This window comes from Schistocerca serialis, chromosome 4, assembly GCF_023864345.2.
Source record: "Schistocerca serialis cubense isolate TAMUIC-IGC-003099 chromosome 4, iqSchSeri2.2, whole genome shotgun sequence".
NCBI classification, from domain to species: domain Eukaryota; kingdom Metazoa; phylum Arthropoda; class Insecta; order Orthoptera; family Acrididae; genus Schistocerca; species Schistocerca serialis.
Genome location: NC_064641.1, coordinates 251,230,478 through 251,256,973, shown reverse-complemented (window position 1 = coordinate 251,256,973; position 26,496 = coordinate 251,230,478).

Genomic DNA, 26,496 nt, shown 5'->3' with positions numbered 1-26,496 from the left:
TTCCATTAGAACATTCTAAACTGGGTACTAGCAGTAATAGGCAGCCCGGGTGGCTGACTAGTGGGATAAGGACATCATGTAGAACAAAGCAGCAACTATATCAAAAAGCTAGTAGTAGCCACAACCAAGCTACAGTACCCATTTACAAACAGGAAGGTGCTTAAAAATGTCATTAGGAATGCAAAGAGTATGTGTTATGCAAATAGAATAACTAATTCACAGGGTAAAATTAAAACCATATGGTCAGTTGTGAAGGAAGTGTCTGGTCAGCAGCACAGGATCAACAATATAAAGTCAGTTTGTAGTAAAAGTATTTCTGTTACAGATAAATCAGATATATGTACAGTTTTTAAAACTCATTTTCTGAGCTTTGCTGATGAATTAAATAAAACTGTAGTGAATACAGGGAATCATATAACTTCCTTGGCAAATGCCTTTCTGAGATTGATGTCTGTAATACTCCTCTGTGATACAGACAAGAGGGAGATTGAGTCAATAATTAAATCAATGAAGACTAAGGACTCTTATAGATATGATGGAGTACCAAGCAGAATATTAAAGTACTGTGCTGCACATGTTAGCCCTGTATTTAGCCATATTTGTAATTTTTCCTTTAGGAATGGTCAGTTTCCTAAAAGATTAAAGTAAAGCCACTTTATAAAAAGGGAGAAAGGGATAATGTAGACAATTTTAGACCAATTTCTATGTCATCAGTGTTTGCTAAAGTTATTGAAAAGGCTGTATATTTAAAGATACTTCATCATTTTATATTGCACTATTTGCTATCAAATGTACAGTTTGGCTGTACAAGTCATTCAACAACAGAAAATGCTGTATTCTCATTTCTCTGTGAGGTACTGGATGGGTGAAACAAAAGGTTTCAAACACTAGGCATATTTTTTGATTTAACTAAGGCATTTGATTGTGTTGATTACAAAATATTGCTCCAGAAGTTGGACCATTATGGAATACAGGGAGTAGCTCACAATTGGTTCACCTCTTACTTTAGCAACAGACAGCAAAAGGTCATTATTCACAATGTTGAGAATGACTGTGATGTGGGGTCTGAGTGGGGTATGGTCAACTGGGAAATGCCCCAGGGATCAGTGTTGGGGCCACTCTTGTTCTTCATTTATATAAATGATATGCCCTCTAGTATTACGGGTAACTCTAAAATATGTGTTTGCTGATGACACTAGCATGTTAGTAAAGCATGTTGTGTGCAACATTGTCTCGGTTTCAAATAGTGCGGTTCATGACCTAAGTTCATGGCTTATAGAAAATAAACTAATGCTAAATCACAGTAAGGCTCAGTTTTTACAGTTTCTAACACATGATTCAACAAAACCTGATGTTTTAATTTCACAGAATGAGCATATGATCAGTGAAACTGAACAGTTCAAATTTCTAGGTGTTCAGATAGATAGTAAACTGTCATGGAAAGCCCACAATCAGGATCTTCTTCAAAGACTTTAGCTGCCATTTTTACTATTTGAAAGATATTTGAAGTGAGTGATTGTTTGACATGAAAATTAGTCTACTTTGCTTATTTTCATTCGCTTATATCATATGGTATTATATTTTGGGGTAACTCTGCCCATTGAAAAAGGATATTTTTGGCTCAGAAACTGGCAGTTCAGGCAACAAGTGGTGTAAGTTCACAAACTTCTTGTTGACCCCTGTTCACGCTGGGTATTTTGATATTAGCAGAGATTGAGGCCTGGCGGATAATTAGAAGAGAGGATATACTGAAGGGCAAGTTCCCATCTCCCGAGTTCTGACAGGTTGGTGTTAGTGGGAAGTATCCAGATAACCCAGACGGTGAAACACTGTGCCAAGATGTGCTGGCCATGCACCAAGGCATGTTTAGCCACAGGGTGATCCTCATTACCAACAAACACTGTCTGCCTGTGTCCATTCATGCGAATGGACAGTTTGTTGCTGGTCATTCCCACATAGAAAGCTTCACAGTGTAGGCAGGTCAGTTGGTAAATCACGTGGGTGCTTTCACACGTGGCTCTGCCTTTGATCGTGTACACCTTCCGTGTTACAGGACTGGAGTAGGTGGTGGAGGGAGGGTGCATGGGACAGGTTTTACACCGAGGGTGGTTACAAGGGTAGGAGCCAGAGGGTAGGGAAGGTGGTTTGAGGATTTCATAGGGACGAACTAAGAGGTTACAAAGGTTAGGTGGACGGCGGAAAGAAACACTTGGTGGAGTGGAGAGGATTTCATGAAGGATGGATCTCATTTCAGGGCAGGATTTGAGGAAGTCGTATCCCTGCTGGAGAGCCACATTCAGAGTCTGATCCAGTCCCGGAAAGTATCCTGTCACAAGTGGGGCACTTTTGGGGTTCTTCTGTGGGAGATGCTGAGTATGAGGAGATGAGGAAGTGGCTCTGGTTATTTGTTTCTGTACCAGGTCGGGAGGGTAGTTGCGGGATGCGAAAACTGTTTTCAGGTTGTTTGTGTAATGGTTCAGGGATTCCGGACTGGAGCAGATTCGTTTGCCACGAAGACCTAGGCTGTAGGGAAGGGACCGTTTGATGTGGAATGGGTGGCAGCTGTCATAATGGAGGTACTGTTGCTTGTTGATGGGTTTGATGTGGATGGACGTGTGAAGCTGGCCATTGGACAGATGGAGGTCAACGTCAAGGAAAGTGGCATGGGATTTGGAGTAAGACCAAGTGAATCTGATGGAACCAAAGGAGTTGAGGTCAGAGACGAAATTCTGGAGTTCTTCTTCACTGTGAGTCCAGATCATGAAGATGTCATCAATAAATCTGTACCAAACTTTGGGTTGGCAGGCCTGGGTAACCAAGAAGGCTTCCTCTAAGCGACCCATGAATAGGTTGGCGTACGAGGGGGGCATCCTGGTACCCATGGCTGTTCCCTTTAATTGTTGGTATGTCTGGCCTTCAAAAGTGAAGAAGTTGTGGGTCAGGATGAAGCTGGCTAAGGTAATTTTTAGCCGCTTCCCACAGGTTTTAACGTCATTATTTCTTCGTCAGACAATTGTTAGCCTCATTTTCATAATCTGCCACCACAAAACCACTCCTTTTAATACATTTACACGCAGTTTTTTCGAAATTTTCCCGAATTTCTCCACCCTTTAAAGTGTTTTGGCGGCAACACAACCACCTAACCTTTGTGCACATCGTTGTCTACCAACCCAAGTTCACCACAGGATCAACATAGCCCAGCTTTAACCAACACTTTTTCGCCTTTTTTCACACCAGATCTCCAGTGACTTTCTGGTTCACCTTTATCTCTCCCCATATATTTTTATTTTCATTTTCATTTCAGCCTCATGTTACACTTTCCACCTTCTAATACCATGTCACCCTCACAACACCCCCACAACGACCCCATTAAGTTTTATTTACATTTCCTCTGCAAACATGCCTACGCCCTAGCCAGATTACGCTCGCATATTTTATTTTCTCAGGCTTGTCTGACATTTGGCATTACCCCCAAAGGCCTCACACTTAAAGTTCCCATCTCTGGCTGCAACCCTTCTTTCCATCAGTCCCTATAGCAGTTCCAAACTGAACAATCCATTGCCCTCACCCACCTAATCCTTCACCTACGCATCAACTCAGCCAATGAGCACACCCATCAACTCCTATCCTTAATAAAAGTCCTCAATCTTTTGTCTCCCACATCCACACCGGCTGTTCAGAGCATCCTCCTACAGGCCAACCGCAAATTAGAACAGCATGCCACCCTCCACCTCAAAAAGCTATCCAATCTCCTGGTTTCCAACTCCGGGAAGGCAACTCACTCACCCTTCACAACCTTTCCAGCAAACCTCAACCTCCTCTCATTGCACACAGACCCAGTCTCTCCCATCTACTCAATCTCCCACTTCTAGCTCCACTCCCCTCAAAACCTCAAAATTCTAATCAACACAATCTGGAACCTCAACACCCTAATTCAGTAGTTAACCTTTCCTCCAAACCTCTCTCCCAATCCGAAACCTTTGTCCTATCCAAAGGCCTCACCTTCAGCCCTACTCCCAGGTTCAACCAAACAGCCCCCGTCAAAGATTTACTGTCCTACACTCGTACTCTCTGCTGGAAATATCACTTTGCCACAAAGAAAAATGATCATAATCCTACTCCTAATGATCCAACTCCCCAAGACACTATCCAAATTAAACCCTGCCTGGAACAGTTCTGTCCTCCGTCACAGTGGGACCCACCTCCTCTTCCTCAAAATCACCCTCTCCAAACCTTCCAGGAATTTCTGACTTCCAGCCTTGCCTCTCAATCCTTCTTAAAAAACCGTAATCCTACTCCCAACATCACCACTGCTGAAGCCCAGGCTATCCATGATCTGAAGGCTGACCGATCCATCGTCATTCTTCCGGCGGACAAGGGTTCCACGACCGTGGTACTTGATCGTCGGGAGTATGTGGCTGAGGGACTGCGTCAGCTTTCAGACAACACCACATACAAAGTTTGCCAAGGTAATCCCATTCCTGATGTCCAGGCGGAGCTTCAAGGAATCCTCAGAACCTTAGGCCCCCTACAAAACCTTTCACCTGACTCCATCAACCTCCTGACCCCACTGACACCCTGCACCCCCACCTTCTACCTTCTTCCTAAAATTCACAAACCCAATCATCCCGGCCGCCCCATTGTAGCTGGTTCCCAAGCCCCCACAGAACGTATCTCTGCCTACGTAGATCAACACCTTCAACCCATTACATGCAGTCTCCCATCCTTCATCAAAGACACCAACCACTTTCTTGAACGCCTGGAATCCTTACCCAATCTGTTACCCCCAGAAACCATCCTTGTAACCATTGATGCCACTTCCTTATACACAAATATTCCGCACATCCAGGGCCTCGCTGCGATGGAGGACTTCCTTTCACGCCGATCACCTGCCACCCTACCTAAAACCTCTTTCCTCCTTACCTTAGCCAGCTTCATCCTGACCCACAACCTCTTCACTTTTGAAGGCCAGACATACCAACAATTAAAGGGAACAGCCATGGGTACCAGGATGCCCCCCTCGTACGCCAACCTATTCATGGGTCGCTTAGAGGAAGCCTTCTTGGTTACCCAGGCCTGCCAACCCAAAGTTTGGTACAGATTTATTGATGACATCTTCATGATCTGGACTCACAGTGAAGAAGAACTCCAGAATTTCGTCTCTGACCTCAACTCCTTTGGTTCCATCAGATTCACTTGGTCTTACTCCAAATCCCATGCCACTTTCCTTGACGTTGACCTCCATCTGTCCAATGGCCAGCTTCACACGTCTGTCCACATCAAACCCACCAACAAGCAACAGTACCTCCATTATGACAGCTGCCACCCATACCACATCAAATGGTCCCTTCCCTACAGCCTAGGTCTTCGTGGCAAACGAATCTGCTCCAGTCCGGAATCCCTGAACCATTACACAAACAACCTGAAAACAGCTTTCGCATCCTGCAACTACCCTCCCGACCTGGTACAGAAACAAATAACCAGAGCCACTTCCTCATCCCCTCAAACCCAGAACCTCCCACAGAAGAACCACAAAAGTGCCCCACTTGTGACAGGATACTTTCCGGGACTGGATCAGACTCTGAATGTGGCTCTCCAGCAGGGATACGACTTCCTCAAATCCTGCCCTGAAATGAGATCCATATATATATATAGTTATAATAGAGGGAAACATTCCACGTAGGAAATATATATCTAAAAACAAAGATGATGTGACTTACCAAATGAAAGTGCTGGCAGGTCGACAGACACACAAACAAACACAAACATACACACAAAATTCTAGCTTTTGCAACCAACGGTTGCCTCGTCAGGAAAGAGGGAAGGAGAGGGAAAGATGAAAGGATTTGGGTTTTAAGGGAGAGGGTAAGGAGTCATTCCAGTCCCGGGAGCGGAAAGACTTACCTTAGGGGGAAAAAAGGACGGGTATACACTCGCACACACACACATATCCATCCACCAATGTGGTGGATGGATATGTGTGTGTGCGAGTGTATACCCGTCCTTTTTTCCCCCTAAGGTAAGTCTTTCCGCTCCCGGGACTGGAATGACTCCTTACCCTCTCCCTTAAAACCCAAATCCTTTCATCTTTCCCTCTCCTTCCCTCTTTCCTGACGAGGCAACCGTTGGTTGCAAAAGCTAGAATTTTGTGTGTATGTTTGTGTTTGTTTGTGTGTCTGTCGACCTGCCAGCACTTTCATTTGGTAAGTCACATCATCTTTGTTTTTTTTTATATATATATATATATATATATATATATATATATATATATATATATATATATATATATATATATATATATATATATATATATATATATATAAAAATCAGACTTCCTTAACTCTTGTGCAGAAAGGTGTGCAGTATACTGCTGCATCCATTTTCAATAAGCTACCACTCACATTAAAAAATCTTTGCAGAAATCCACATGCTTTCAAATTAAAACTGAAGAGTTTCCTCATGGGTCACTCCTATTCTGTCAAGGAGTTCCTTGAAAAATTAAGCTGATTATTGTTGATTGAGTTTAATTAATCTTATGGACTGACTTTGTTTGGGTTCACAAACGTTTTATTTTTATCTGTTATTACTTTTATGTTGTAATTTCATGTACTGACATGTTCCATGACTTGGAGATTTGCTCCTCAATTTGGTCCTACAGATCTTGACATGTAAATAAATAAATAAATAAATAAAACTAAGGAGGAGGAAAGTGCATGACCACAATCTAGCAGCCTACCTTCCCTCACACTTCTACCCTCCAATGTCTTCTTCCCCTCCACCCTGTTGCACCCCCCAGAACACAATTATCCCTTAATATGGCTCTACTGCACACAATTAATATTTGTTCTTAAGCCACTTCATTAACATTAAACATTAATTTCACACTATTAAAACACTATTTTGAATGCAAAATCCTATATAGTCAAGGCAGGAATTATCACCTGAAAATGTGGTTGTAATTCCATGAAACCAGTCATACAGCTGAATGTATTATCCAAAATGCAGACTTTTTTTAATAATATGTGATTTTCCCTCCCCTGCAACATGGAAATTATTAGTCGTAAAGAAAAAATTAATAGGACATTTTTTATAGGAAATGTAGTTTATTTGTGTACTGAGAAACTGCTAGAATCCACAGTTTTTGAGATACTGATGAAAGACATAAAATTGTGCCCCCACCTCCCAGCCTCATGTTCACACCCTACTGGTCTGCATTTTTAGAATGTTCTTCATGACACTCTCTTCTACTACTGCACAAAAATTGCCAACTGCATGGTTTTCTCACTAATCAATCTTTTTTGGTCTTTGTTAACTGGTGTAATTCTCTGCCAGTTTATCAATTACCTCTCATCGTGCCCTGAAATAAAAATTACCTACCCATTATTATTCCCACCCCTTCCACAGTGGTATTCTGCTGCCCACAAAACCTACTCAGTATTCTCGCTATCCATTGTCTCTCCAGTCACATCCTATATTCCCACCACCTGCCACAAAGGACAACTCCCCTTGTGACTCAGTATCGCCCAGGACTGGAGCAACTGAATCACATTCTCCATAAGGGTTTCATCTACCTCTTGTCCTGTCCTGAAATGAGGAATATCTTAGCCACTATCCTTCCCACTCATCCCACAGTGGTATTTAGCCACCCAAAAAACCTACACAATGTCCTTCTCTGTCACTACTCCAGCTTGCTCCCAATCTCTTGCCATATGGCTGATACCCCTGCAACAGACCTATATGTAAGATCTGTTCCATAATCCTCCCACCAACATATACTCCAGTCCAGTCAAAAGCGTCTCCTGCTTGCTCAACAGCAAGGCTATGCGTGAAAGCGTTCATGTGATCTACAAATTAAGCTGCAACCACCGTGCTGCTTTATACATGACAAATAGCAGGCTGTCTGTTCATGTGAATGGCCACTGACAAATTGTGGCCAGAAGACAAACTGGACCACCCAGTTGCTGAACATGCTGGCCAATAGGTCGTGTCAAATACTCTGGCTGTTTTTCAAAAAATGAGATGGGTCATAAAGTTATGTTTTGGTTAGCAGTCTCCAATTATATTTACAAGAAATTGCAATTACATTGTTTTGCTTGGTAAATAGCTACTTCAATTTCATGACATTTTGTGTAAATTCACAGCCAACTGTTTTTTTTTAAGAACTACCTTCTTGTCATTATTTCTGTCTGTACTTCTGTTCTAAGAATAAGAATATATTATAAAATCAATAAACTTTTTTTACACCACTCGTAATGGTTTTTAAACTATCAGTATTCATTTGCAGCAGAGTGTCTTTTTATTTATATTGTGTTGGCATAAAATCTGTGACTAGAGAAAAGAAATATCGCTGCCCCAGTGGGCAGTGAGAGTAGTAACCTCTGTATGCTTGCAGTGATTACAAGAGTTATGTATATTGTGCTGAGCAATAAATAGTGTGGAAATTGTATCTCTATGGTGTGTCATATTCTGCTATCACACCTTCAGTACCCCTTTTCCCACAGTGGGGACCCACATTGCGCCACAGTTTTGCTGTTAAGTCAAAAATCTACTGCTTTGGTTACACCACCAAGAATGCTGCCACTACAAATGTTACAATATCACTGTTTCTTAAGTAATGTCAAGAACAGCTCTCAACAAGTTCTTGCAAATTCCAGAAACAAACCCTATGCAAAATTGCTAAATATCTGCCAAGGCTTGGACAATACTACACTGCCACATAACATAGCAACAATTCCTTCATTGTTCACCACATCTTCAGACCAACCTCTCACCGCTGATGACATCAAGCAGTGAACTGTGCCAGGTGTAGTGTCGAATTTACCAGGTGACTTCACGATAAACATCTCAGATTTGACAGCAAGTGAATCTATTCCTGGTGCTTCAGACAAAAGTTCTGCTGAAAATCACAAAAAACAATGGCTGCCTGCCTCCATAACAAATGGTAATCTAAGTGCCTTTGAACTTTGCACAGGACGAAACATCACGTGTTTCAGTGCTAGTGATTATGGGCACTCGCAATAATGACCTGAACCATATGGATACCTCCCGCAGTGCCATTACAGTTGAACAACAATGGCCAAAACATAACACTCCATTGTTCTGGTTCATCACCCATCTGCCAACAGACTGTGGGATCAAGGTTTACATCAACTTTCAGTACCTGTACATTTCAATTTTCCAAATCTGATTCTGACTGTTGCAACTAAACGTGAGTTCTCCAAGACAGACTGTGACATCAGTCACATTGCAGCATGCCAGTCATACTGGACATTACAACCAATTTGCTTCTGGTCCAGCACTATGATTCACATGTGGATCACCTGCATCCAGCACCAACACTAAGTATGGACTCTGAAAACGCATTTTTTACCACTTCACCTTGGCAAGATCAGATACCGTTGCCTCCTGGTTCGAATGACACCACAGGCATGTCAGCTACATCATGAATGACTGCACATCTGCAGGAACTCTATGAGACACTGTCTGTGCCACTGAATAATAAATGGACCATGCCTTCTTCTTTATGGGGCCACGACCTCATTGCACTCTCACATACATTTCCTGCTGTCTCAGACATCTGACATTTGGAAATTCATACCAACTGCATTGACCCTGGAACTTCACTCACATGTACAGCCATTCTTCGAAAAACCACCCGAGTTCTACACACATCATTGTGTGATGCTAGTTGAAGTGCATTTCCTGCCCATCTCGTGCTCTGATGCTCCTGCACTTACTGCGCCATGCCATAGCCGCCTTGCAATGGTGCCTTACAATCAATCCACTGATAGCCATCATACTGCCCACTACCATCCAAAACTACTGTTGTTCCATGCAGATTCTTCCCCAACGTGGTTTGCCCTCAGTGAGTGTTTGATGATGGCCAGTGGCATCATTGGGGATGATGAGATGTTTGCCTCTCTTCTTAACCATCTCAGATACAGTGTGGACCTTATTAGCGACTTGCTTTTGGATGTTCTAGCTTCTCATAAATACAAAACTGCCAAGACACTACTGTTACAACAACTAACATGCATGCCTGAGCAGCAGCTACATCTCATCATCAACGAGACCACTTTGGACAATAGCATGCCGTCTTTACTCTGGTGCTGCCTGCGAATTCTACTTAGCCCAGCACTCTTGACTGACCACATGCTATAAACACTTCAGCTCCTAAAACTGCCAGAGAACATCCAGACTGCAATGCTAGCACATGAGGTGGCACCTCTGGAGTTTAAACTTCGACTTGCTGACAGAATGCAGGTACTATCACAACACCGCATTCTAGTCAACAATCAACGGCACTATGATGCAGTCAGCACCCAGTATACCTGCACTGAAACCAATTTTGCATGATCCTGGCCGAGCTGCCCTGACATTCTGTGCAGCCGCACACTGCCTGATGATGGCTGGACCGATCCAGACAAGGCTGTGCCCCCTGCCTCTACCATCCTGAGTGCCTTTCACGGCTCCAGCAGACAACAGACGTTTATTGCAACAGTTGAATTGTTGCCTTCTGAGCTGGCCACAGCCCCAACTGTGTGTATAAACAAAAGCTGCACTGACCAAGTGCATCACCTGCTTCCACACCCAACACACAACAATGCTACTGCTGGTTTTGCACCAGATGTGGCCAGGATGCACAGTGCTGTAGACAACCCTGCATCTACCCAGACTAGAACAGTTCATTAACAAGGTGCCCCTACACAACACAAAAAACAGCACCAATGCAGTGTTTCAATGGGCAGAGAGTTGCCGATTATTCGTCCATAACAGGCACCTGCACATGTATTTCCTCGTTGATACCAGGGCTGATGTGAGTGCTCCATTGCCTGCTCTAACACCTGCTGTTGCGCCTGCTATAATGTCACTGTCACTGCTGCAACTGTGCATGGCCAATGATACTGTAATTGCATCTGCTGAACTGCACACATCATGCTCGTCCTTGGAACAGGTATGCAAATACCTTGAACATTTCTAGTGGCAGAGATGGTTGAACCAATTTCCTTGGGAATTTCCCACTACTGCCAGATTTAAATCACACCCTTCTATTATGACAGGATGGCCAGCAGCTGATCCTTGATGTGGTCATACACTACCTTCCGAAACAGTAACACACTCGGTGACACTGCCCATGCTCGACACACCACTCGGCCTTAAGTTACAAAGCAAAGCACTTTTCAACCAGCTATGCTTAAAGAGAGCCAAGTACTCATAATTACATCATGACAATGACATCACACACCTCAACAACTAGCAACTATGGAGATGAATCCTGAACGCCACCACATCATTTCATGCAGCGTAACAACATCTTGATGACCTTCATCGTCTCAACACCGATCAATACCATGGTGCTGCTACTACACACACTTCTCAGGTTATCAATGCTTCACAATCCCCCACTCAAGTGTACTCCTGAGACAATGCCGTGTGACGTTAACAGCAACGGTGAATCACATCACGCCTCACTTCCTGGACTTACTCCATGCTCCCCCTTTAGACCACGTACAATCTGTGCCATGCAGGACAGCACAGTCCACCACATCACAACCACACCAGGTCCCCCTGTCTGTCACCACCTGAATTATCTAGCTCCTCACAAACTAAAAGTGGCTTAAGCTGTGGTAGACAAACTTTTATGGGCTGGGCTAGTCAGGCCATCAGACAGTCTTTGGACCTCCCCAATTAAATTAGCTCCTAAAAAAACAGTACTTGGCGCCTGTGCGATGATTACCATTACCTCAACACTCATACAATCATTGTCAGCTGTCCTGTTCTGAAATTGTGGAATTTTTCACATTTGTTGGCTGAGGTAAAATTTTCAGCATTGTCAATTGCAAAGCACATACCTGCAAATACTGATGGTGGCTGACGATATACCAAACACTTTGATAATGATGCCATTCAGTCTCTTTGAGTTCCTCTACATGCTGTACAGACTAAAACACAAGGCACAGATATAGCAAAGGTTTATTGATACTGTACTGTTCAATTTGTCTTTCTGTTCTATGAGACATTATAATCTTTTCACAAAGCGAGCAAGACCATAACGACTACCTTCATATCATCCATGATAGGCTAGCTTCTCATGGGGTCATGAAAAAAGTGACAAGTACCAACTTCGGCAAATGTCTGGGGTGCATCCTACTCCTGAGGAAACTGACCAGATACGCCTTCTCCCACCTCCCAAAAACTACCAAGAGCTGTGTAAGTTTTTGGGGGTCATAAATTTATACAGGAACCAATTGGTACACACTGCTGAGACTTCACTATCATAACACAAGCAATGTGCTGCACAAACACATCTGGTACATGATGCTTCGATTGGACATCTGGTACGTGATGCCTCAATTGGACACCACAAATGCAGATGGCCTTTGACAAAGTAAAACAATGCCTGTTACATGTCAGGACCCCCCCCCCCCTCCCCACCACCACCACCCATCGCCTAACGCACATCTAATTATCATGTACAATGCTATCGATTACACAATCGAGGTTGCTTTACAGCAAAAAGTTGGTGGAATTACTCAGCCACTCAGGTTTTTCCTCCCACAAACTTACCGACACCCAGAAAAAAAAGGTCCCCATTGATCATGAACTATTAGCCATATGTGAAGCAGTTTGTCACTTTCAAGATGATGTTGAGGGAAGACCCCTTATTGTATATATAGACCATGATCCATTGGCAGATTCTACACCCAGGAGATTCTGCCACTTTGATTTCATAGCACGGTTCACTACTACGAACGATTCATCAAAGGTGCCAATAATATTGTGGCAGACTATTTTTCCCTTATTGCAGATACCTCTGCCAGTTGGACTTCAATAGGATCCCAGATGCACAAGCGACAGCTGCTGATCTCCACAGCTTGTTTAACAAACCAGACACTGGACAACAATTGCAACAGCACACGCTATCCAACATGACCAAACAAGACTGGTGTGGTGTTTTGAATTTACGGGTCTGATTAATCATCCAAGAGCCACACCACAGGGCAATTTTTGACCTTCTTCACAACCTTGCACATCTGGGTGTGCACCCTATCTTATGCCTCATCATGGAATGATTTATCTGGCCTAACATTAAAAAGGGTTGTGCCACGTGGTCCAGGACTTACATTCCATACGAGCAGGCAAAAACTGGCTGCCACGCTAGCCCCCCTTTGGTACATTCCTGATTCCAAAAGGATGGTTTCATCATGTCCAAATTGACATCTTAGGGCCACTCCCTGAATCACATGGTTACCATTACATTCTGTCAGTGATAGATTGTGTGACACAATCCACAATTCCCAACATATCAGCCGAGACAGTAGCAGAAACATTTGTCAACAGTTGGACTGTCAGATTCTGCTGCCTGTCCTCCCTAATATTGGACCAGAGTCAGCAGTTTGAATCCCAACTGCTCAGTGACATGTCATCTATGCAGATGCCATCAATTCCATACCACCACCTCCCATCCCCAATCCAATGGCCTAGTGGAACAGTGGCATTGGACGATGAAAGCTGCTCTCATGTGCCATTCAGAATCATGGGTGGAGGCCATTCTATGAGTTCTCCTGAGCATTTGCACGGCACATAAAGATGACCTTGATGCATTGTTACACACCACACACCAGAGGACTCACCTCCCTTTTTTTAGCAGATGGTACACTCATTGTCACTGCTCTGGCTTACACTGCTGCAGGCCCCACAACACTTCTTGTTGGCGCAACAATGCGAGGCAATGCCGCCAACATGCCTCCCTCTTCAAATACTGTTGCCAACCCAGCAACAATTAAAAACTACATCCTTATCTGTTAATGCTGCTGGCAGCAATTCATTAATCACACTGCCAATGTTACACTGTGGCCATGCCCTGTGTCCCCTGGCACACCTTGCTGACTACAATGTGTCTTCCATCGCATCCACTGTCACACACCTGTCTCCATCACTTCCAATAGATGACACCCCACTGTAGCCTCTCCTCACATGCTCTGCACTATGGGGATGGGGGTAGGATGTCAGTGGTGGTGTAACACCTCTGACTGGAGAAAAGGAAGATTTCTGCCCCGGCAGGCAGTGAGAGCAGTATGCTCTTATGCTCGTAATGATTACACTAGTTACGTATATTGTGCTTAGCAATAAATAGTGTGGAAATTGTACCTCTATGGTGTGTCACTATCATGCTATCACACCTCCAGTACCCCATTTCCCAAATATCATATGACTGTGACATTTTCTTTTCTTTCTTTTTCTAGGTGCAGTTAGTTTCTTTCACTTGCAAAATCTGAAAATTCGTAACCATGGCTAGTAAAAGGAAGAAAAGACTGGCAACCACCAGTCACATGAGTAATTTCATTGGAACTGGCTGAGAAATGCAGCCTTCTGAACTCCCAAATCTATGTGAGGTTCTAAGATATGGGCTTCTGCTAAGAGAGCACAATGGAGAGAATGTCAGAAATTACCCAGCAGTAGTTCTTACAAAGGATAGTTATCCAAAAGTGCTTGAAAAGTGGGGGCTAGCAAACAATTTTTGTGTGGTGCCAATTTTAGATTACAGAGTCACAGCCCTGAAGGACCAATTTTCTTCAAACTGGGAAAAGGCAAAAACTTATCACTCGGCAGAGGAAAACTGGTAGTGAAAGAGACTTTTAAAGCAATGACCAAAAAGATCTTTGCATTCTCACATGCAAGTGTGAGATTAAGCTAAGTTCAGAATTTGAGGGTCTATGTCCAGATGGTGCTGACTGTAAACATGAAGTGCACATCTCCTGCTCTTGTACTAAGCAGTGTCCATTGGTGACACATCAGGAGGGTAACATCTCACATATCTAGTATTGCCTGCTTTTATAGTTCACTTCTTCAGTTAGTCTTGTTAGTCTTGCTAGAATGGTTAGGATGTGTCTATGCAGTGTGCGAACGCAGGATCAGCAGGCCACAGTTCGCGAACAGCTGAATGTGCTGTTGGGTATGGTCAATCACCTTTAGGCTGCTGTCTCAGGGTGTAGCAGTGGTGGAGAATCTGGCATGTTGCACAGGACATCTCACGTGCCATTTGTCTTTCCCATGGGCTCTGCTTCCAAGGTACCTCCTAGTGCACCTGACGCCGTGGATCTGCCCTCACTGAAGGGTGAGTGGTGGGTGGTAATGCATTCGCGTCGCTTAAGGCAGAAGGCCAGGTGGATTTCCACCGTGTGAGTGGACAGGTGGCCACTCCTTCAGCAGGGTACGGACAGGCACACGGGCAGAGGGATTTACTAGTTATTGGGAGCTCCGATGTTAGGAGCATTGTGGAGCCCCCTAGGCAGATAGCATTCAGAGATGGAAAGAAAGCCAATGTGCACTCAGTATGTTTGCCAGGGGACCTCATCTGAGATATGGAGGGTCCTTGCCTATAGTTATTGAGCATGCAGGGTGCAGTCATCTGCATGTTATGGCTCACGTTGGCACCAACGACCCCTGTCTCATGGGTTCTGAGGCAATCCACTGTTTGTACAGGTGGCTGGCAGAGATGCTGAAGACTGCTAACCCTTGCACATGTTGCAAGCAGAGCTCGCAATTTGCAGCATCATTTCCAGAGCTGATCAGGGTCCTTTGGTTTGGAACCGAATGGACAGTCTCAACCAAAGGCTGCAGATTTCTAGACCTGCATTATCATGTGGAAATTTGAAGGACTCCCCTTGATAGGTCAAGGGTGCACTACACAAAGGAAGCAGCTACTTGGCTATCAGAGTACTTGTGGAGTGCACATGAGGGTTTATAGGCTAGGCAGTGATTAGAAGTGCTCTGATAAATTTTCACCAGTCGACTCATAGCAAGGGAAGTCATACAGCATTTTGAATAAAGACACTTTGACTGTCACAATTTTATGAGTAAACTCTGAAAGCATTCATAATAAGGTTCCCGAATTTACTGCCCTCTGGGGAAAGTCCTCACACTCAAATTATTCTTGGGACCAAGAGCTGGTTGGAACCTTAAGTGGAAAGTTCTGAGATATTTAGCAAGTCATGGAATGTATATCGGAAAGACAGATTAGAGGCTGTAGCAGCAGGACTGTTCATTACAGTTCACAAAAATATTCTCTCTACTGAGGTCGAAGTTGAGTGACAGTGAAGAAATCTGGTCGCGATAACAAGTGTAGGTGAAACTAAGTTAATTGTTGGATGTTTTTACCAACCACCTAATTCTGCTGTGACAGTTCTAGAGTCATTCAGAAAGAGTATATGGTCAATAGTGCGCAAATACCCAGATGATGCTATACTAGTTGGAGGCAACTTTAACCTGCCAAGTATAAACTGGGATGTCTGTGGATACATTGCAGGAGGGGGGGGGGGGGGGGGGGGTACAGATGGGCAGTCATGTGAAATACTTTTGAACACATTTTCTGAACATTGTATTGAGCAGCTAGCTCAGAAAAAGGCTGAACCTTATTGACAATGTCAGTATAGAAACGGGGATTAGTGATAATGATGTCATTATAGCAACTATGATTACGAAAGTTAAGAAATCAGAGTGTTTCTGCTAGACAGAGCAGGTAATCAGTTGTTAGCATCTCACTTAGACAGTGAACTGACTTTCTCTAGTTCCAGTAAGATGGATGTATAGAAATCATGGGCAAAGTTTAAGCAGGTTGTAAATTGTGGTCTGGAGAGTTATGTGCCTAGGAAGTGGGTAAAAGATGAAAAAGAAGCACCGTGGTTTAATAACAAAATTCAGCAGATGCTGAGGAAGCAGAGCCTGTTGCGCTCTTGGTACAAAAGGGAATGCATAAATGATGACAAGCAAAGGTTATTAGAGATATGTGCATCTGTAAAAAGATCTATGTGTGAAGCATACAACTACCACCACCACACCTTAGCAAAAGATCTGGCAGAGAACTCAAGAAAATTCTGGTCACATGTAACATTGCAAAGCAGGCCTGAGAATTCCATTCAGTCCCTTGTTGGCCAGTCTGGTGTAGCAGTTGAACATAACAAAACAAAAGCCGAAGTTTGAAATTTCACGTTCAAGAAATCGTTCACACAAGGGAACCATACATTTGACCATCAGATAGATTGCTGTATGATCAACATAGTAATAAGCACACATGGTGTAGAGAAGCAACTGAAAGATCTGAACACAAATAAATCACCATGTCCAGATGGAATCGCAATTCCATTTTACAAAGAGTACTCTGCAGTATTGGCCCCTTACCTAGCCTGCATTTATCATGAATCTCTCACCCAGCACAAAGTCCAAGTGACTGGAGGAAAGTGCAGGTGACTCCAGTATATAAGAAGGGTAAAAGAACAGACCCACAAAATTACAGACCAATATCCCTAACTTTGGTTTGATACAGGACCCTTGAACATATTCTCAGTTCGAATATAATAAATTCTCTTGAGACTTAAAAGCTTATGTCCACCAATCAGCATGGTTTTAGAAAGCATTGCTGATGTGAAACTCAGCTTGCCCTTTTCTTACATGATATCCTGAAAACTATGGATGAAGGGCAACAGGCAGATTCCATATTTCTAGATTTCCGGGAAGCATTTGACACAGTGTCCCACTGCAGGCCATTAACGAAGGTACAAGCATATGGGATACGTTCACAGATATGTGAGTGGCTCGAAGACTTCTTCAATAATAGAGCCAAGTATGTTGTCTTGGACGGTGAGTGTTCATCAGAAATGAGGGTATCATCAGGAGAGCCCCAGGGAAGTGTTATAGGGCCGCTGTTGTTCTCTATATACCCTAAATGGTTTGGTGAATAGTGTGGGCAGCAATTTGTGGTTGTTTGCTGATGATGCCATGGTGTATGGTAAGGTGTTTAAGTTGTATGACTGTAGGAAAATACGCCGACTTAGAGAAAATTTCCAGTTGGTGTGATGAAAGGCAGCTAGCCCTAAATGTGGAAAAATGTAAGTTAATGTGGGTGAGTAGGAAGATCAAACTTGTAATGTTCAGATACAGCATTACTAGTGTCCTGCTTGACACAGTCGAGTCGTTTAAGCATCTGGGCAGGGCTGTATGAGATGGAACGAGCATGTGAGAAATGTGGTAGGGAAGGCAAGTGGTCGACTTCTGTTTATTGGGAGAACTTTAGGAAACAGTGGTTCTTCTGTAAAGGAGACTGTATGTAGGACATTAGTGCAAGCTACTCTTTAGTACTGCTTGAGTGTTTGGGATTGAAGGAAGATATTGAAGCAATTCAGAGGCGGACTGCTAGATTTGTTAACGGTAGGTTCGAACAACACGTAAGTGTTACAGAGATGCTTTGTGAACTCAAATTAGAATCTGGAGGGAAGGTGATGTTCTTTTCAAGAAACACTATTGAGAAAATTTAGAGAACCGCCATTTGAAGCTGACTGCTGAACATTTCTACTACTGCCAACATATGTTGTTGTAAGGACCACAAAGATAAAATATGAGAAATTAGGGCTCATATGGAGGCGTACAGAAAGTTGTTTTTCACTCAATCTATTTGTGAGTGGAACAGAAGGGGAAATGACAAGTAGTGGCACAGAGTACCCTCCACCACACACTGTATGGTGGCTTGCAGAGTATTGACATAGATGTAGATGTGGATATAAAGCTGCTGTCAAATAGCTAGTGTTTATTAAAGGTCAAAGAGAGAATGTTGAATCTGCTGGATAGCATCAAACTGTATAAAGGTAGGCTTCTGCGGCCATTGTGAATTCAATAAAATTTTTCTGGGTTATTGACAATCCGGTCACAAATCCAGAAAAAAAATTATTGAAAGCATCAAACTGGGTTATCAGATCTTCCTGAGCACAAAAGACAAAAAGCATAAGAGACAAGAAGATGAATTAAGAAGAACTTCTGACAAGAAGAAGAAAAGGAAAGAAGAGTTAACATTACAGTCAAATGAAATGATTTTTTCCAAAGAGGATGAAGAGACAACAAATGTTGAAGATGAAAGTTCTGAAGATCCTTTGCAGATACTATGTGATGATTCTGGTGTACCTTCTACTTGTAGTATGAGGCAGTATAATAAAGTGCAATATTGAAATGTTGCACTACAAAATATTGGGTATTGGGTACTGAGTAAGATGTTGGTGTACAGCTGTGTATTTTCATGCTGGATTAATGACTGAAGGAGACAATAAAGTAAAAAGGGCCTAAGAAAAAGTCATGAAATTGGTTGATGAAGAATTTCATGCTCAATGCAACACAGGCAAGATTGAATGTATCTTCTTTGCTGGATGCCAAAATTCCACTAAAGTTCTATAACAAAAAGATAAATCATCAATTTCCAAACATTGTGTTTGCAAAGAATCAGGTGGAAGGTATATTTTCCATTCTATTCCATAGAAAATCTTAATGAAAAGGAAATCAGTTGAAATTATTGTTAACCATCTTGTGAATTTTTTAAAGAAAAACAGCATTGATAAAAGTTTGCAGGCTACTGATAATGACTCAATTAATTTTAAGACTAGCAAGGAACGAGGTTCATTTGTGCTTGTCATATTAATGAGCTAACTTCACACAGCTTGATCAAACAGTTGGAGGGGAAAATTTTGTCTAACAACAAGTGTAGTGATAAGATTGGCAACGTGCTTGATAGTGCAATAGAACTTGAAACCAATCTTTGATTTGTCAGGATGTCCATTCCAGAACATTTGGTTCTGTTGAATGAGACTATAGTCAAAGATTTCTCTACAGATTAGGCTCATGGTTATGACTGATCTGGCATAGTTAGAAATTGGTCCTGTAAGCCACTCTCAGTGGTTAGTAACTGCAGATAGGATTTGTTGCACATGTGTTTCAAAACATGACCTTAAAGGCATTGGCATGAAGATGTTACAATTCCTTGTGGAATGTATTGTTGGTGTTTATGATTCCTGCTGGTTTAAAATCAAATTGAAATTCTTTTGGGTGAAAGGAACCCACCATATTCTTTATCAACTGAAGCTCCTCAAATCCCAAAAGAAGGCAGTAGCAGATATTGTTTTCCCAGCACTGCAACATTCAGCACAGTTTACACATTTAGTGAAATGGTGCTTCAGACAATATTATGTTCAGTAGACTGAGAATAAAGGAGTTTAGGAGTCCTGAAGATAACTGAACTGAGGAAATGAAAATGATGATACAAAAAGAGAACTATATTTTCAGCCTAGGAAGACACCTGCAGTAAATCCAAATGCATCTTCACTTTTGGAAATGATAAGCTGGTCAGGAATAGTATATGAACTTCCACTTACTTTTAAACTCAAAATATCAGAAATAACAAAGTTTGTTCAGGAGCCAATGCAAATTCCACAGTTGTCATTTCGTGGACAATCCATAGAGAGGTGTGTGAAACAAGTAGCAGAAGCTTCTGGCAAACTGCGTACTCACGTGAAATGAGGATACATTAGAGGCCAGGAAGCAGACGGATGAATGATGTCTTGGAATGAATCAAAGCAATATTTGATGAATGTTGTTGGTTGAAGCTCTTTACATTTTTTACAATGTGTTTTCAGTGTTTAATAATAGAGACAGAATGTAAAGAAAATTGTATGAGTTCATTAAACGACTTTTTGACTAAATTTTGTTGGAGTTTATATTAATTTATGCCCTTTTGTTGAAAATTTCAATACAAATAATAATCAAGCATAAATTTACCAAGCCAAATGTTTATCAATAAAAAACCTTTCAGATTAGGAAGTTAACATTGAAAGGCACATCTTTGGACCCCTTCATTCACAAAAATCACAAAATTTTATTCTTGACCTCTAAAATGACATGCCATATTATCCAACACAGTGTGTTTCAGTTCAATGACCACTTCACAGCCTGTGCCATCTGGATCCTTACTATCAACACCACCATTTCTGTACTTTGCATGTTGGAACTCTTGCTGCAATACATCTTACATTCCCATAATCCCTCTGGCCTTATCCTTCATAATCCCTGTCCTCCACTTACCTAACCCCTTCCCTGCTCCCAGTCCAGCACAACACAGCTTTCCATCCCTGCCAACACACACACTAGCCCTTTTTCCTTCTCTTCTTTCCACATTTTCCACTTCCCTCCACCCTCCCATTTTCCCAAACCTTCTGACTGCACCTAGCAGCCCCATGCTGTCTCCACCATGATGATGCATGCTCTCATTTAGAGAACGTCATTTTGATTTTTCTGTTTGTGTAAGTGCAGTTTTTGGAGGTAGTATTTGGATGACAGTAATAACAGTGGCAGGAAGTCATGCAGATTTTGGTGGCCTTGAAGTATTTGCAGACAAAGGTAATGCGTGGAAGATGTTTAGGATATCAGAAAAAACAGGGTTATTTCAGAAGAATCCATGTGGAACAATAGTTATAGTCAAAACACTAACTAATCATACAAGGAAGAAGAGGGGGATAAATTGTGATACCTTTTTATTCTCTATACATACAAATGATCTGATGCACAGGCTGATCAGCAATATGTGACTGTGTGCTGATGGTACTGTGGTGTACAGAAAGTGTCATCATTGAGTGACTATAATAGTGTACAAGATGACTTTGCCAAAGTTCTAGTTGGTATGATGAATGGCAGCTTGCTCTAAATTTAGAAAAAATGTAAATTAACGCACATGAGTATGAAAAAAAATCCCATAATGTTCAAATACAGCAATGGTAGTGTGCCACTTGACAGTCATGTCAATGAAAGAAATATCTAGGCATAGCAATGCAAAGCAGTATGAAATGAAATGAATACATAAGGGTGGTAGTAGGGGAGGCGTGTGGTCGACTTCAGTTTACTGGGAGAATTTTTGGAAAGTGTAGTTCACCTATAAAGGAGACAGGGTACAGATCACTAGTATGACCCATTCTTGAGTATTGCTCAAGTGATTGGAATCCACATCAGGTTGGATTAGAAGAAGACAATGAAGATACTCAGAGGTGAGTCACTAGATTGGTTACTGATAGGTTTGATCAACATGTGATAGTATTATGGAGAAGCTTTGTGAACTCAAATGGGAGACCCTGGAGAGAAGATGGCATTCTTTTCATGAAACACTGTTGAGAAAATTTAGAAAACTGGCATTTGAAGCTGTGTTCTGAATGATTCCACTGCCACCAATGTACATTTCACATAAGAACCATGAATGTAAGGTAGAAATTAGTGCTCATATGAAGGCATATAGATAGTCACTTTTCCCTCGCAGGAAAGGAAACTACTAGTAGTGGTACAAGTTACCTTCCATTATGCACTGTATGGTGGCTTGCAGAATATGCATGTATAAGTAAGGGGGGGGGGGGAGGTGTACCTAAATAAAACAGAATAAAATTGCCATGGGCAGAGCTTATATGGTATACATTTCTACTGCTAGGTGTGTATAGTGCAACTCATTGTCGGTTCAGTCCCACCTTTGTTGTTGACCTTGCTTGTTCTGTTCATCTGCAGTGATTGTTTTAGCTAGTGCTGTTTTGTTCTTGTTTTGTTTTTTGTAATGGCAAGTTCAAGTGAACAACTTGTAGCTGTGGTATTTTGTTTTATACTCGGTAAAAATGCTACTGAAACTGTTTGAATGATGAAAACAGGTTACCAAGATGATGTTATGAGGAAAACTCAAGTGTACCAATGGTTTGTTCAATTTAAAAATGGCAACATGTCGACTGATGACAAACATCATTCTGGACGTCCATCAACTGCCTGAATCAATGAAAATACTGAAGAAATTCAAGAGCTTGTGCTCACAGGCCACAGACAGACAATTGGTCAACTTCCAGAGATCAGTGGGTTATCTTGCAACTTGGCCCAGCCTGATTTGTGGCAGACAGGACGCTGGTTCTTCCACCAAGACAACACAACTGTACACTCAGCCATCTCTGTTAGACAGTTTTTGGCTAAAATGGCATAGTTATGCTGTCCCAAGCACTTTACTCTCTGACCTGGCCCTGAAAGGACACTGATTTGGCAACAGTGAAGTAGTCAAGAAAAAAACGAGGGTGGAGTTGTCAGCCATTTCTAAAGATGACTGCAAAAAATGTTTCGAACAGTGGAAGCACTGGTGGGACAAATGTATTAGTTGCAGTAGAGAGTATTTTGAAGGGTACAAGGTTGTTTTGTAAACAATTTTAAAATATATAGCTTTGAAAAAAATAGCATCCCAGGTACAGATTAGGCAAATTTGGTGACCAAGACATCAGTGTGAGTTTATTAACATGCACTGTCAAACATCTGTAGCAAAACTCTGGGCTTGTGGGAAAGATGTTAATGTTCATATAAGTCATGATGCTTCAATTACTACCATGTATCTCATGGAACCTCTGGCAAAATGCCCCCACATGCTTCAATTACTACCATGTATCTCATGGAACCTCTGGCAAAATGCCCCCACAACATAATACTTCTTCCACCAGCCTGCATCCGCAGCACAATGCCTGTTTCGAATAGCCATTTGCCTGGATGAAGGCATATGCAGACATGACCGTCAAGGTACTGTAACAAGAAACTGAAGTTACACTTGACATTGTTGCTGGGTCAACATGGGAACACACAGATGTTGTCTGCTCCAGAACTGAGTATTCAAAAATGTGTGGTTCACAGTGGGTTCCTAAACACTTGGACCTGCACGAACATTGCACCCTGTCATCAGAACTACCACATATCGCCACTTGCTTTTCATAGTGCACAAGTCTTCAACCTCCACATTCTGTGATTAGGCATGGAAATCCAACATGATGTTGTTTATTTGTGGTTTCACCAGCCTTCAGCCACTTTCCATAGATCCTCACAACAGTAGCACACAAACAATTGACAAGTTTTCCTTACTACATCATGTGTCTGGTGGCTATCCCCATAGTGGACAGTGGTGATAAAATGTTGGCTCAACAATGTGTATTGCCACACTAGATGAGAACCAGAATATTTTAAGGTATAACCAGATATTCTCCTTCGTACAAGAACTTACGTTCATGAGATGAAATGTGGAACCATAAAGAAAAGAAAGGATAGCAAAACTTGAGACAATTTTCCTATATTCACCTTACAATATTCATTTATCTTCTGCAAAACCTTACCCCTCAGGTCCGCTGGAACATCTTTTGTAATACTTGAATTATTTGATCAAATATGAGACCAAGCTTTATTCTGAGAGCATATTTGGCAATCAGAATAATGACTTCGGCCAAATGTTATGAAGAATGTATATGAGTCCATAAAGTTAAAATGAAATGATGTATTGGAACACACTGCTGTATAATTTAGTTTTAAGTGCACTACTGGTTTCAGTCAGGGACAATTTCCCAGTTCAAATTCATATTAATAACAGGTAAACAAATATCAAAATATAATACTTACAAATAATGTTTTTTGTTGTGCAGAGATAGATGCATCTACCTGTAACTAACACCTGCTATAAACAAGATTTTGTACTGGAAAATACTCTCTGACTGCAGCCGCCCACATAATTAAAACTAAATTATACAGAAGCTCCATGTGTTACAATACGACATTTCTAAGATTCATCAGAGTGCTGTAAATGCAATCAACAAAACCTATTTTGGAATTATTTCTCTGTTTTTGTGTCTTAGAGTTGTCAGGCAACTCTTAAGATAGTCCTTTGTGAGCAGTAAATATCTAAAAAATTAAACAAGCTGTTGGCTATAGTTACGTATGTAAGGCATACTTACTTACTCTGCATTGTTATTATACAGTATATATTGGAATGAGGACTGCTCCTTTTATGAATGTTTGTAATTTTGCTGCAATTTGATCAATTCACTCAGTGACAGTTAGTGTTGTAGTTGTTGTTGTTGTTGTGATCTTCAGTCCAGAGACTGATTTGATGCAGCTCTCCATGTTACTCTATCCAGTGCAAGCTTCTTCATCTCCGAGTACCTACTGCAACCTACATCCTTCTGAGTCTGCTTAGTGTATTCATCTCTTGGTCTCCCTCTGTGATTTTTACCATCCACGCTTCCCTCCAGTACTAAATTGGTGATATCTTGATGTCTCAGAACTTGGCCTAACAACCAATCCCTTCTTCTAGTCAAGCTCTGCCACAAATTTCTCGTCTTTCGAATTCTATTCAATACCTCCTCATTAGCTATGTGATTTACCCATCTAATCTTCAGCATTCTTCTGTAGCACCACATTTCGAAAGTTTTTATTCTCTTCTTGTGTAAACTATTTATCGTCCACGTTTTACTTCAATACATGGCTACACTCCATGCAAATACTTTCAGAAACAACTTCCTGGCACTTAAATCTATACTCGATATTAACAAATTTCTCTTCTTCGGAAATGCTTTCCTTGCCATCGCCAGTCTACATTTTACATCCTCTATACTTTGACCATCATCAGTTATTTTTCTCCCCAAGTAGCAATAAATATGAAGTGCTCCACAAGCAGGCGAGGGGGATTATTTACCGCATTTATAACTTGAGAGAATGCTGACCCATAAATCATCGAAGACCATCGGTATCCCTGTAAGTAACCCTTGCTATCTTTTTAAGAAATGACAGGGTTTTTATATATATATATATATATATATATATATATATATATATATATATATGACGAACGATGCTTTTGATGAATTTATCCAGTTGCAGTCTTGAGAGTGATTAGAGCACCAGAAAACCTCAGATGCTTTAAAGAATCGAACTTCCGTGTATAAAACAGCGTCAAATGTCTGATTAGTTTAAAAATGAGTTCATGTGTTAAACATTTAACACTAAGCAAGTAAATGACAAAAAATTTAGAAAATGATTGAAATTATGCTTATACATCCACATCTTCACCTACGTAGATTCGTACGGTGCATGGCAGAGGGTACCCTTTAGCATTCTAGTCACTTCCTTTCCTGTTCCACTCGCAAACGGAGTGAGGGAAAAACGACTGTCTATATGCCTCTGTGTGAGCACTGATTTCTCATATCTTATCTTTATGGTCCTTGTGCACAGTGCATGTTGGCAGCAGTAGACTCGTTTGGCAGTCAGCTCCAAACACCAGTTCTCTAAATTTTCTCAATAGTGTTTCTCAAAATGAATGTCACCTTCCCTCCAGGGATTCCCATTTGAATTCCTGAAGCACCTCTGTAACACTTACATATAGTTTGAACCTACCGGTAATAAATCTAACAGCCCATCTCTAAGTTGCTTCAATGTCTTCCTTCAGTCCAAGCCAGTACAGATCTCAAACACTTGAGCAGTACTCAAGAATAGGTCGCACTAGCGTTCTACATGCGGTCTCCTTTACAGGTGACCCACACTTTCCCAAAATTCTCCCAATAAACCGAAGTCGTTATTCCCAGATATTCAAATGACTTGATTGTGTCAAGCAGGACACTAGTAATACTGTACCCAAACATTACAAGTTTGTTCTTCCTAATAATACGAATTAACTTACATTTTTTTTCTACATTTATAGAGCTAGCACCTTTCATCGCGCCAACTAGAAATTTTGTCTAAGTAGTTTTGTATCTTCCTACAGTCACTCAAGTTCGATACCATACTGTACACCACAGCATCATCAGCAAACAACCGCAGATTGCTGCCCAACCTGCCAGCCAAATCATTTATGCATATGGAGAA